The following is a 13,337-nucleotide window of genomic DNA, read 5'->3' as shown; positions in this document are numbered from 1 at the left end:
CGAAGGAGGTCAGAGCGCTTCGGCGAAACAAAAAAAAAATGAAGAAAACCCCGAAACATTTGCAAAAAATATACGGACGAGAGGGGTATCAAGACACATATTTTTAATAACGAGGTTAAATTGGTGTGCATAACAATGTAAAAAATGCGCATAAGGAAAATCTTCTTTTATATAAACTTGAACACCATGTTTCGACCCACTCATGACTGCCGCGCCGTCATAAGTTTGAGCTATCAATTTTGACTTCACGTTGTAAGGCTGTAACACTTCTTTCAGTACAGCCGATATCCCGCAAGCCGTGCGATCAACGATTGGTACAAAGCTGTGAAATCTCTCGGTAGGTTTACCATCTTTCACAAACCGAAAAATCACAGCCAGTTGGGAAACGCACGTGATGTCAGTTGTCTCGTCAGACTGAATCGAAAGGAACTGGCAATTCTCAATTTCCAGAGCCATTTGTTGTAAATAAATTTTATACATTGAGTCGAGCAAATCATTTTGGATATCCTTAGATGTCCCTTTCGAAACAGTTGCGGCATCAAGATGATCTCTCAATACTGTATCTAGGGATGCGGTGTATTCCACCATATCCAAAAATACCCCTCTATTAGAAGAGCCAGCCCGTTCATCGTGCCCACGGAGGGACAGCTCGTGACAACCAATGAACTTCAAAACATCTATCAATCGACCGAGAACATGGCGGTTTTTCTCGACGTTTTGGTTGTGCCGACGAATAGAAACCGCGCGTCCTTCATCCAACTGTGCTGCAATATTAACATTTCCGAATGTTCGGTATTTTACTGCATTGTCCAGATGCTCCATAGAAGATTGATGGTCCCTGGCACGCTCGGAAAGATGTTTAAGATCTCTAAAACCAAATTTACACCAATGTGAGTCACGGGCGGTAGCAAAAAGTAGGCAATAAAAACAAAAAAGTGCATTTTTGTCCTCGCTGTAACACAACCATTCGTGTTTTTTATACCAAGTTTCTGCGCAGAATGTACGCCAACGCTTTCCTCCGTCATGGGATTGTTCCCGTGAACAATTTTTTGGTTGATCAGGCCCAAGACGTTGTACCTCGAATTTTTGTTCCAGCGGCAGCTGCGAAAACGGAGTGAAAAGTAGTGCATCAACCTTATTCATTATGAGGTCTAAGGCTAAGAAATGCGAAGCCGGAAAGAAGTGAGGAGCTCAAAAGGAATGTGGAAAATCGAAAGCAAATGGACTAAAGGTCTCTAACTGATTCAAATAGCAAAACAAGCGACAAAAACGAAGGCGAGGAAACTATCAACTCTTCAAGCAACCAACGAACGAGAAGGAATGCGTGAATATGTCAACACGTTGTTGTAAGAAACGTCAGCATTGTGTCGTCATAATTTTGGGGCTAGCCCCGATCGGCCCCGATGATTTAGTAAAAGAAACAGAAAACAAACGAGACAACCGCGGCGAGTGGAAGATAAAAGAGAGAATACGATATACAATGAGCAACCGGGGCAAAATCGGCGTCGCCCCGTCGACGTTCGGCGAAGGCTTTGCGAGCGAAAAATGAACCATGTCGGGAGAATATGGCTAGTGTAGACAGTCTGTGCAACTGATATTGAGGTATTTTTCGAATATTTTTTATTATACCGGTTGCCCCGGTTGACCCTATTGACGCGCCGCCACTGTAAAATACTATTATTTTATCATCGTAAACGATACAAATGGAACCTATTCGTTAACTCTATATAAAGAAATGTTTTGTCTTTGTCAATTTGTATATTTGTACAGAAAATCGGCGGTTGCCAATCTTTGACGGCCCTGTCACATACATACCGCCTCCTGCGTGCATAAGGGTGGCATAAAAAATATATTCTCTCTAACACATTTCTATCAATATAATCGGGGATTTTTGTTAACTACCGATTTGAGATTAGTTCACATCAAACATTTTTAAAAATAGTCTTCTATTGTCTCAGTCGGAGGATATCGATTTTGGGCACACTGACGTAATTCATCAAATTCCAATTTCATAATCTTTAAAGATCACAACAATATTAATATAAAAATCTAGTTAAAATATATTCCAAGCGTTGTAGGTAGTTTGAAACAGTGGTCGTAACCTTTGGAAAGCAGTGCAATGTCATATCGTTAGATGCAATAGGACCATGATATTTTGTTATCTTAAATTTGAATACAGTAAGATGAAATGATATAGTTTTATGCAAAATAATATTTAACAAAGAAAATTTATCGGTAATCAATATCGAACATTAAAATTCGCTTGCGTTATATAGTTGAGTTGGACCTCTAAGTTAAGTAGAAGAAATGTTTTTGAAGGGCGGTGCGCAAATGAATTTAGATTCAAACTGGCCCGCTGATTGACGACGCATGGTTCAAAATATTCAATCGGTACATTACTTTCTGGAACAGGCTTCTAACCCGTATGCTTATCAACGACGTGTGTATTACCCGATTAAAACTTGGCCTGAGATAGAAATGCAGTCCAAACATTTCTATATCGGAAATAACAACAAAAGTTTTAACCCAAATAACTGCAAAGGCGAGAAAAAAAGTGCAAACCGCTCACATCTACGAAAAATTCCGAATTGCAGAATTATATTCCCCATGACAATGTTTCTGAAGCATTTCTTCAATACTTTTCACCAAATTTTCTCCATTTTTATAATGCGATTCTGCTTTCTCGAAGTTGGAATCATCCAGATTGGACTTTTACTCGATATCAAATAGTTCAATATTGTCTGGGTCAAAAAATAACCAATTGAATATTGAACGACATTGTGTAATGCTTGTTTCTTTTTGGAATATCCTTATTAGGTGATAATAATCAGGCGTCAGTTCAGCTGTGAAACCGTCTTACATTAGACAGCAGAACCGCCCAAGATAAGTACAATGTTCATAAGTACTTGTAGGCTATTCATTTTAAAATTTCTTTGATTATGTGCGTAATAAATCACTACAGAATGTGTGGTGTCCAAAAAAAGTTGTGTGCCACTTGTCCCTTGTCTCATTCGGCCACGTGGTCCAAGTGGGACGACACGTGGGACAAATGGGACATGTGGGTCACGTGGAACACGACATTTTCGAGACACCGACACTTTATTATTTATATTTCATCCAAACTATAAAATTTTTTTTTTAAAAATTATCATACCATGAAATGTTACTACTAAATTATCATGATCGTTGCATCAAGTTCACTTCGGAAACCGAAGCACGAAAATGCTAACTTCACTCTTTTAGGCTCTGATCTGAAGGATCGGAATCCTGATGTTCTTCCTGTCGTCTTGTCCGACGCATTCGATAAATCAGTGTATAGGCCATCCGACAGTTATATATTAGTTCTGTGGTTGCTTTTGTTATCACGGTGTTTACGATAGTTTTATAAGGTATACAGGCAAAGCAGTGAGAGTTTAATCCAATCATGCATTGACCAAAGACAAAAGTTACTTTAATACGCTATTTCAGTATTTTTGTTATTGTTTATAACTTATCTACTTCCGAATTGATGACTCGTTTCAATTGTAACGTACACCGGTATCGGTTACGTTTCGACCTGTACAACTGTAAAATTGTCTGAATGAGTTAACTGAAAAAATATTTTGTGCCTCATATAAAAACCCAATGAATTCATAACTCAGTAGTTGTAATTAAAGTACTTTATAAATGTCTAGAATCGACCTCCAAAGCGATTACAAAGCTTACAAATTGAATAATTCGGTTATAAGGTTACATGTTACTTTCGTTTGTACCAGTTTATCTTCATGTTAGGTACTTAACGCAGCAAGAGATTGGTTTGTCTTTTCAACCAGTCTGAATATTTTAATTAGCAAATTGCAATATTATATGCCCTGCTTCATTCAAGCTTCTAGCCTTTATGCTTGGAATATTTTAATATTAGGATCTGAAGGACGGATATCTGCTGGGGTGACAAGAGAAAAGGAATTCACCTTTCTGTGTAGTGTGCTACCTAATATCAGAATAAATTGCCCTAAATTGTCTGGAATATATATTTAAGTTATAAAATAAAAGTCAAGGCAAATACACACTTACATCGACAAAACACAAAGATTCAAAATAGCTCACAGCTTGTCGAACTTGCAGATGAAAAATGCAAAAACAAACGAAAAAGTTGGGAAAATTGAATTTATCACATTTTCATACTAAATAACAATCGATTTTTGAAATGTAACATGGGCATGGACAACATTTTCTTCAGGAAGCATGTTTTTAATTGAGCCCATATTATACAGAATACAAGATCTTTCAAATAACTTGCTATATCGATTTGATATCATGCATTTTTCTTAGGTATACAGCAGAAAACAGGATTTAGTTATTTAGACGAGTGGGTGGTCGATGAGCATGCATGGCATATTAGGTTTGAGATTAATTAATTTATTGTTTCGAAGAAAAGCTATTTTTTTTAACAACAACATTCACCTCTACAACAACAATAAAATTCAAAAAAACTATCTATAAGTCCACGTTGTGTCAAAATGGATGTATTGTCCCAATTTTCAGCTCATGTTCATGTTTCCATCCAAATAAATTCCTGAATTGTTGGGTGATGATTCCGAGAAATTCTGGTCTCGGGATATCGATTCCAATCCTAATGTCCTAGTCAAATTACTACGCACGCAACTGACTTTCAATTTTCATTTTAAGTAAACTTTATTACACGCTCCACACGGCATTGTCAAGTTGTTTCTGACAAATTCTGAAAACATTTGTTTATAATAACATGACAGTTGGCTAAAAACAAGTTTAAAATATATACACAAAATCAGTATGACGGAAGACGTCCAAGTTTTTATGTGATCGTGAAAATGGTAACAAACTCATGTCAGGTGAATTCAATTCAAATCATTGCAAAAATGTTTAACATGATAAGATGCAGATGCAACACTTTATTAATTTTATTTTAACAAGAATAAAAACAAAATGCTGAAGAATAGTAAGCGAGGAAAAGTTGAATTCTCATGATTGTTGCATCGAGTTCACTTAGAAAACTGAAGCACGAAAAATGATAACTTCAGAAGAACGATGACTTCCTTATCATCTTTATTTTCTACACTCCACATTTTTTTCATTTCTTCAATACTCTGATCCAAAGGATCGCAATCATGATGCATTCTCATCCATCTTGAAAACTCATTCAACTCAGGAACACTCAAAATCCATTTTCTCAACTTATCCAATGACAATGTGATGGTATCAACCAAGTCGTCTTTCCTAGACTTTTTTACGCCTGATATTTTGTGAAAAACGTTTGTATAACGCTCACAAACCTCATATTCTGCTGCAATGTGACTTTTGTACCATTCAGATGATTTCTCAAAGTATTTGGCAAATGCTGGCATTCCAGAATCACATTTGTATATTCCACTACGTAAAAAGTGGATATCAGCAAAGTCAAAGCCAGCAATTATGGCACATCCCATTGGTTTTAAAACTCTTTTACATTCTGTTACAAAAGTTTCAACATTCATGTATTGAATCGAAAAGAAACTCCATATTAGATCTACTGTGTTCTCAGAAGCTGGCATTCTGTTCTCATCCGCAACAACATATTGAATGCTGCCATGGCCATTCTTCTTGTTTGCCATTATTATTTGACTTGGCTTTTGTCAAATCCAATAATTTCTTTGAAATGTTTAGCAAACATGCTTGTATGACCACCGTTACCACAACCGGCGTCCAGCATCAGGTCATAACATCGATCACGCATCTTGTCTGGGTCGAGTTGAATCAAACAATCAATTGCATATTTTCTTATAATATCTGGATATTCGAACATGTCTTCTTCAAATTGTTTAACCACATCATGTTTTTCATATAATCTAGCCTCCATTTAAGACAGCTGTGTTAGATATTTGACGATATATGCTGCAAAACAATATAGATATAACCAGAATTTCTTGGAAAACAATTTAATTTTTTATTTCAGCAGTGACGGGCCTTCAAAACCTTTACAGTATTAACTTGGACAAGTTAGAATTACATTTAGGTTAGGTAATAACGTTACGTCTGCCAGAACATTCAATCATGATTTTGATTTTTAAAGGCTGACGTCGAAGGGTCAGAATTACTGTGAAATATATTTTTTAAGAAAAAAAGTACTTTTTCAAAATGTGACTCGGCCCATTGTAACGAATCATCGATGTTTTTGTCCAAGATAAAAGGACTTAGACCCAAATCATTAACTCAAACAAAACTAAATTAAATTCAACTTTTTATACCAAACTCAGCTCAGGGGATCCGATTGACGATGACAATATTTCATGATATCGAAATAGCGCATCTGATAGTGTTTTGAAATTGTTTGTAAACTTATTGAATATCGCAACAAAGGAAACCCTTATACCAATATAGCAAGTTAGAATACGTATGTAGATCTCAGTATCCCTGTGACTATAATGAATGATGTCCAAGTTTTATGTAATTGAGGCATTTGTAAGTTATGTCAGGTGAATTTAAAGCATTAAGGAAACGCTCAACATGGTGAAATGCAACACTTTATTATTTATATTTTAAGTGAGAAAAAAAATTCCTATCATGCCGTGAAAAGTTGCCACTGAATTCTCATGTTCGTGACATCAAGTTCATTTCGAAAATCCAAGCGCGAAAATGATAACTTCAGAATAACGATGAATTCATTATCATCCTTTTTTTCTAAACTCCACATTCTTTTCATTTCTATAATGCTATATTGCATGATGCATTTCCATCCATTTTGAAAACTCATTGCACTCATGAACACTCCAAATGTAAATTTATAATCCACCTTGAATTGCACTAGCCAGAATATATATATATCGAATTCTAATTTATCAAGAGGCTAGGATAGACGGAACGATCATGACAACCAAAAATAAAGTACCTCATGTCATTGATCCCGTTATTGTCATTATCGGCTTCAGGCCAAATCACGAAATACAACATAAGTTATAGATTGGAACATATTTCATGCAATGACGTATTTATAATAGATACAGAAAAAGACTAAAAAAACGCAGAAATGTTTAGAAATATTTCCTTTTTGTAATTGATTCAATTGTATAATTATATATTCGTAAATATTGTATTATGTTAGTATAATATTTTTAAATTCGAATTGATCAAAGGCGCAAAAGACCGCTGAAGTTATTAGCGCCATAAAACATAACAACAACAACGAAAAGGCTATGATGAACGACGTCCAAGTTTTATGTAATTGCGCCATTTGTGAAAAAAACTCATGTTAGGTGAATTCAAAGTATTAAAGAAATGCTTAACATGATAAGATGCAACACTCTATGAGTGTCTCAAAAATGTCTTGTCCCACTTGTTTCCATTATATCGTTATTATTGAAGTACTTTCGGCCAAAAAAACGTTTATCCTGAGAAATTTTGCATGCGCGGTAATTTTCGTCAGCGTTTAGTTTTATCAAAAATCATGCTTTGACTTTAGATACAACCTTTATTCATACATACCGCCTCCTGCATGCATGAGGGTGGCATAAAAAATATATTCTCTTGAACACATTTTATCAATATAATCGGGGATTTTTGTTAACTACCGATTTGAGATTAGTTCACATCAAACATTTTTAAAAATAGTCTTCTATTGTCTCGTTTGGAGGTTATCGATTTTGGGCACACTGGCGTAATTCATTAAATTCCAATTTCATAATCTTTAAAGATCACAACAATATTAATATAAAAACTAGTTAAAATATATTTTAAGCGTTGTACGTAGTTTGAAAAAGTGGTTGCAACCTACGGGAAGCAGTGCAATGTCATATCGTTATATGCAATAGGACCATGATATTTGCTCTAATTTGGATACGGTAAGATGAAACGATAAAAGTTTACGCAAAATAATATTCAACAGAGAATAATTATCTTTAATCAATATCGAACATTAAAATTCGTTTGCGTTATATACTTGAGTTGGACCTCTAAGTTAGGTAAAAGAAGTGCTTTTGAAGGGCGCAAATTTATTTAGATTCAAACTGGCCGCTGATTGCCGACGCATGGTTCAAAATATTCGATCGGTACATTACTTTCTAGAACAGGCTTCTAGCCCATATACTTATTAACGACGTGTGTAAAACTCGGCCTGAGATAGAAATGCAGTCCCATTTCTATATCGGAAATAACAACAAAAGTTTTAAGTCAAATAACTGCGAAAGCGTGAAAAAAGTGCGAACCGCTCACATCTACGAAAAATTCCAAATTGCAGAATTACATTTTCCACGACGAATTTTTCTGAAGTATTTCCCCAGTACTTTTTACAGATTTTTCTAATGCGATTCTGCTTTCTCGAAGTTGAAATCATCCAGATTGAACGTTTCACTCGATATCAAATAGTTCAACATTGCCCGAGTCAAAAAATACCCAATTGATTATTGAACGACATTGTTTATTGATCGTTTAAATTTGGAATATCCTTGTTAGGTAAACCGTCTTACTTTAGACCTGCAAAACTGACCAAGATAAGTACATGTATTTATTTTAAAATTTATTTGATTATGTGAGTAATAAATCACCACATAATCTGGGGTGTCCCAAACATGCCGTGTATCACGGGACAAGTGGGGCCCATGGGATACGTGGGACAAGCAGGACATGTGGGTCACGTCATTTTCGTGGTGTGAAACAATTGGGACGCGACATTTTCAAGACACCGACACTTTGTTATTTTTATACATTATATTATTTTTATTTTAACCAAAATATTGGAAACATTCTAAGAATTGTCATACTATGAAATGTTACTACTGAATTATCATGATCGTTGCACTCGTTGCAAGTTCAGAAGAAGAACGATGACTTCATTATCACCTTTATTCTCTAAGCTCCACGTTTTCTTCATATTTTTAGTGCTCTGATGCAAAAGATCGGAATCATGATGCATTCCCATCCATTTTGAAAACTCCTTGCGGTCAGGAATACTCTAAATGGAATTTCTCAACTTATCCAATGACATTGTGATGGTACCAACCAAGTCATCTATTCTAGACTTTTTTACGCCTAATATTTTTTGGAAAACGTTTGTAAACCGCTCACAAACCTCATAAAACAAACATTAAAACACAAAAGAATTGCATTGAGATCGGTAATTGGCTCGGAAACTTTTTTTTATAGAGCCTTGTATTTTTTTTACAAACATCCCATCTATCATTACAATTAATCCAACGTTATTGGAATTTCTGATCTAATAAATAAGATTCTCATTTCCTGCCAAACTCCTAAATTAATCAGTTTAGAGATTTCATGCCCATCTTTCGGCATAGCCATTTCCCCAAACTGCCTAATTAATCAGTTTAAAGATTTTAGGCCCATCTTTTGGCATAGCTGATCTCATCTGGGTCGATATACCGAAGATATATATATTTAAATATTATATATATTAGTGAATTAGTAGGACAAACCGCATCGCAAGTCATTTATCTAAATAAAATTTGGGATTATTGTTGAAATGGGTTATAACACCGCAATGTACCTCAAAATCGGTTTCGATTACTTACATCTTGAATCATATAGTCATCATCTAAAAGTGCGTTGTGTGGCGAAACTTCTATTGAGATTAGTTGAATATTTCCATCTAATCATCTTAACATGCATGCTTGGATTAATATTGGAAAATCCGTTGTTTTGAAATTTTGAACTAATATAAGAGGACCGCACTCCCGTGTTATTGAACACACGTTAACACAGAGTATTTCCGATCTGAACTCCTTCAGGGGTCAATAAAGCCCACAATGTATTGTATTGCCAAATGTTGTTATATTGTAAAGTTTCATAATCGAATTGATCCAAATAACAGATATATTGAAAATGCACTTCAAACCTTAACGTAAGCATATATATGTGATGAAACTAAATTTCTAACTAACAAAGAACGACAAGGACAAGCAACACTGAGCGAGGGAAAATATATCATGAAGGAAATTAATTAGAACAAAGACCTTGTTTCAGGCAAATAACATGCACTATTAACAATATGTGGTGGAAATATTGAAATACACAGTAACTATCTTTATGTACTAGCTACAACATTTACAATTTAAAGTAATTTTACCAAATTCATATAGATTACAAAATTATTACATAAATCTATGATGAGCATTGTGTAAACCATAAAATTTATTACCAATCACTAAACATCATACAATATCTCATTATATAATCAGTCATAATTGATCATCTGTCTGCTGAACTTTAAAATCTTTAAATGAAGTTTGTATTTCCCCAAAATAGCAATTAACAGGAATATTCACAAAACTGTAAATAAACTACAGAATAACACTAAACAGAACCATCTTGACCACCTGATTACACAATGCCCTCACGTTAATGATGTGGTCATTATCATAGCCGAATAGAGGATAAGCACGAAATTTCAACGAGAAGTATTTTGAAACAATATACTTATTTAAAAAAAAAACTATTTTGTACCTTAGATTTGTTTTCGTGTTTTATATATAGTTTAGACTAGAGTAATATGTTATTACCGCGATGAATATCAAATGTAATGCCCCGCTTATTTGTATTTAATCTGTGATAAGAGGCTCTCTCTCTCTCTCTCTTTGTCTCCCTATCTTCTCTTTTATATAGGTCCAAATGCTAAATGAATTCATATCTGTCAGAAAACAGCATGCATTTAACGAATATAGTTTCAGATGAAATCTGAAAAATCAATTACAAACTTATTTTCATAATCAAAAGACATATATTATATATATGTTGAAATCACTCCTAATTCAAAATCACAGATACAAATGAGTGTGCAGACACAAATACGTGTACAGACAACACATTATATTTTCCCGTTTCGTGCAAAACTGATGCGGTTTTTATAGGGAAAATCATGTTTAAAAATAAGTCGAAATTTCACAAAAAAGATGTAAAATATTTCATTAATTTTCCAGAGGTACAGAAATTTTTTTTGTGAGGAGAACTTCGACAACGGAATATTGCCTGATAATTTCACCAATATCGGCCTTTACCTGAAATAAAGCATGGAGGATATTTGACATAGCATTTGCCACAGGTAAACGAATTGAAATAGTTGTTGAAAAGCCAAAGAAGAGGATAGTTAGTCGGAAATATAATGGTAATGGGTTTGGCCAAGCACCTGGATAATGTGATGAATTCGAAATCAAGATACAATCGAAAACTATCTACAATATTAAGAAATGTCAACAAACTTGATTAGTTAAAGATAAAAAATACGTAAACAATAAAATCTAATCCAAAATAATACATTTTATAATATAATTAAACAGTCTGTAAGTAGTAAGTACTCTATGTTCTGATGGCATTGTCAAAGATACAATAAAAAAAAGGTTATGCAGCTTAATTCTGTATAAATTTTTGATGATAATCAAAAACGATTTGAAAAGTGTAATTTATTGTTTACCTGTCTTCATTTTGATTCGTATTCTACCGGCGTCTGTACGTTTTTTTTATGTGTTTGTGGTAGTTCATCCAAAATTTATCAAGTTATCTTGTTCAATTTTCGTTCTTGCTGAAACCTAGTACAAAGAACGATAATTTCAGGATTACGCTAATGTCGCTATCAGCATGGTTTTCCAAACCTAAATTTTCTTCATTTGTTTTAGGGCCTCATCCAAAGGATCCGATATATGATGTATTTTCATCCATTCCAAAAACTCGTTGTGTTCAGGAATAGCAATGAAGCATTCTCGCAATTCTTCCAAATATAATGTGACAGTACCAACCAAGCCGTCATATCTAAATTTTTTTACTCCTGATATTTTTTTGTAACGTTTGTGAACCGTAAGGAAAGAGTGAGTTTTGAACCAATCTTCCGACATCTTGAAATATTGAGAGAACGCGAGCATTCCAGAATCTGACTGATGGACCTCCCTTTGTGCCAACACAATATCTGCGATGTCGTAGCCATAAAGTATTGCGCAACCCGTAGATTTCATAACTCTTTTACACTCCGAAACGAATTTGTCCACATCCATGTATTGAATCGCAAATGAGTATGTTACCAGATCTACAGTATTGTCCAAAGCTGGCATTTTTCTTTCATCTCCAACTATGTATTGATTGTTATCATAATCATATTTTTTACTTGCCAATTTATTTTTTTCTTTACTAATATCGAAACCGACTATTTCAGTGAATTGTTTAGCAAACATGGCAATTTGACAACCGATTTGGATATGAGAAATGAATTGTAACAATCGGAAAGTAGATGTAATAAAATATCAGGACATGAGCATCATTCACCGGTAAGCCAATACATATGCTTACGCAACATAAGGCATACAACTACCGGTGCGCCTGGTTCTTGATAAATGTACAAAAGGTACCAATCTATGATGTCATAATACCCCACAACAGCTGGTCGTTGAAAACATGAAAATGGGGTGGCTGAAAATCCCTCTTCAGGGAATTATATTTTGACCAGTACGGATAAACTGTCCATAAACTAATTAAATTAACGCTTAATGAAAAATATAAGACATAAAACTGTCGGTGCGCGTAGTTTCCGATAAATGTACAATAGGCACCAATCTATGATATCATAATACCCACATCAGCTGATTGTTGATAATACGAAAAATGTGATGGCTGAAAATCTCTTTTCGGTGAGCTATGTTTTGCCTATTCGCAATAAAGTGTCCACATACTAATCAAAATAACGCTTGGTGGAAAATATAAGACATAAAGCTGCCGGTACACGCAGTTTTTGATAAATGTACAATGGGCGCTAATTTATGGTATCATAATACCTCACAACAGCTGATAGTTGAAAACATAGGAAATGTCTGTCTGAAAATCTCTCTTCAGTGAACAGTTATTACTTCATAACTAACGACATAACGCGCCCAAAATCAATGGGCTTTTGGTCCGAGATTATGATGAATGCACATGCAAAATCTGGAGCAGATTCAATTTCGCTTTCGTGAGATATCGCGTGCATCTAACAGACATACACACAGACAGACAGACAATTACCTATCAACATACTTACCGATTAAAATCGATAAGTAATAATCACAACATGAATCTAACAAAACGATTTATAAGTCCACTCTGTGTAGGATAGATTTATTTTTCTCAATTTCCAGCTCATGTACATGTTTCCAATACCAAAAAATCCCTAAATAGTTTAGTGATAATTCCGGGAAATCCTGGTCTCGAGCCAGTCCCAAAACCTAGTACAATTACATGCAACTCACTATTAATTTTAAGTAAATTCTATTCCGTGCTCGTCACAAAAAAAGTTCCTTTCTGACACATTCTGAAAACATTTATATATAATAACATGACAGTTGGCTAAGATCAATTTTGAAATATATACACAAAAT

This window comes from Styela clava, chromosome 10 (genome assembly GCF_964204865.1).
Source record: "Styela clava chromosome 10, kaStyClav1.hap1.2, whole genome shotgun sequence".
In the NCBI taxonomy this organism is placed as follows: Eukaryota; Metazoa; Chordata; class Ascidiacea; order Stolidobranchia; family Styelidae; genus Styela; species Styela clava.
The sequence above is the reverse complement of the archived record's forward strand: the minus strand, read 5'-3'. Positions refer to the sequence as shown.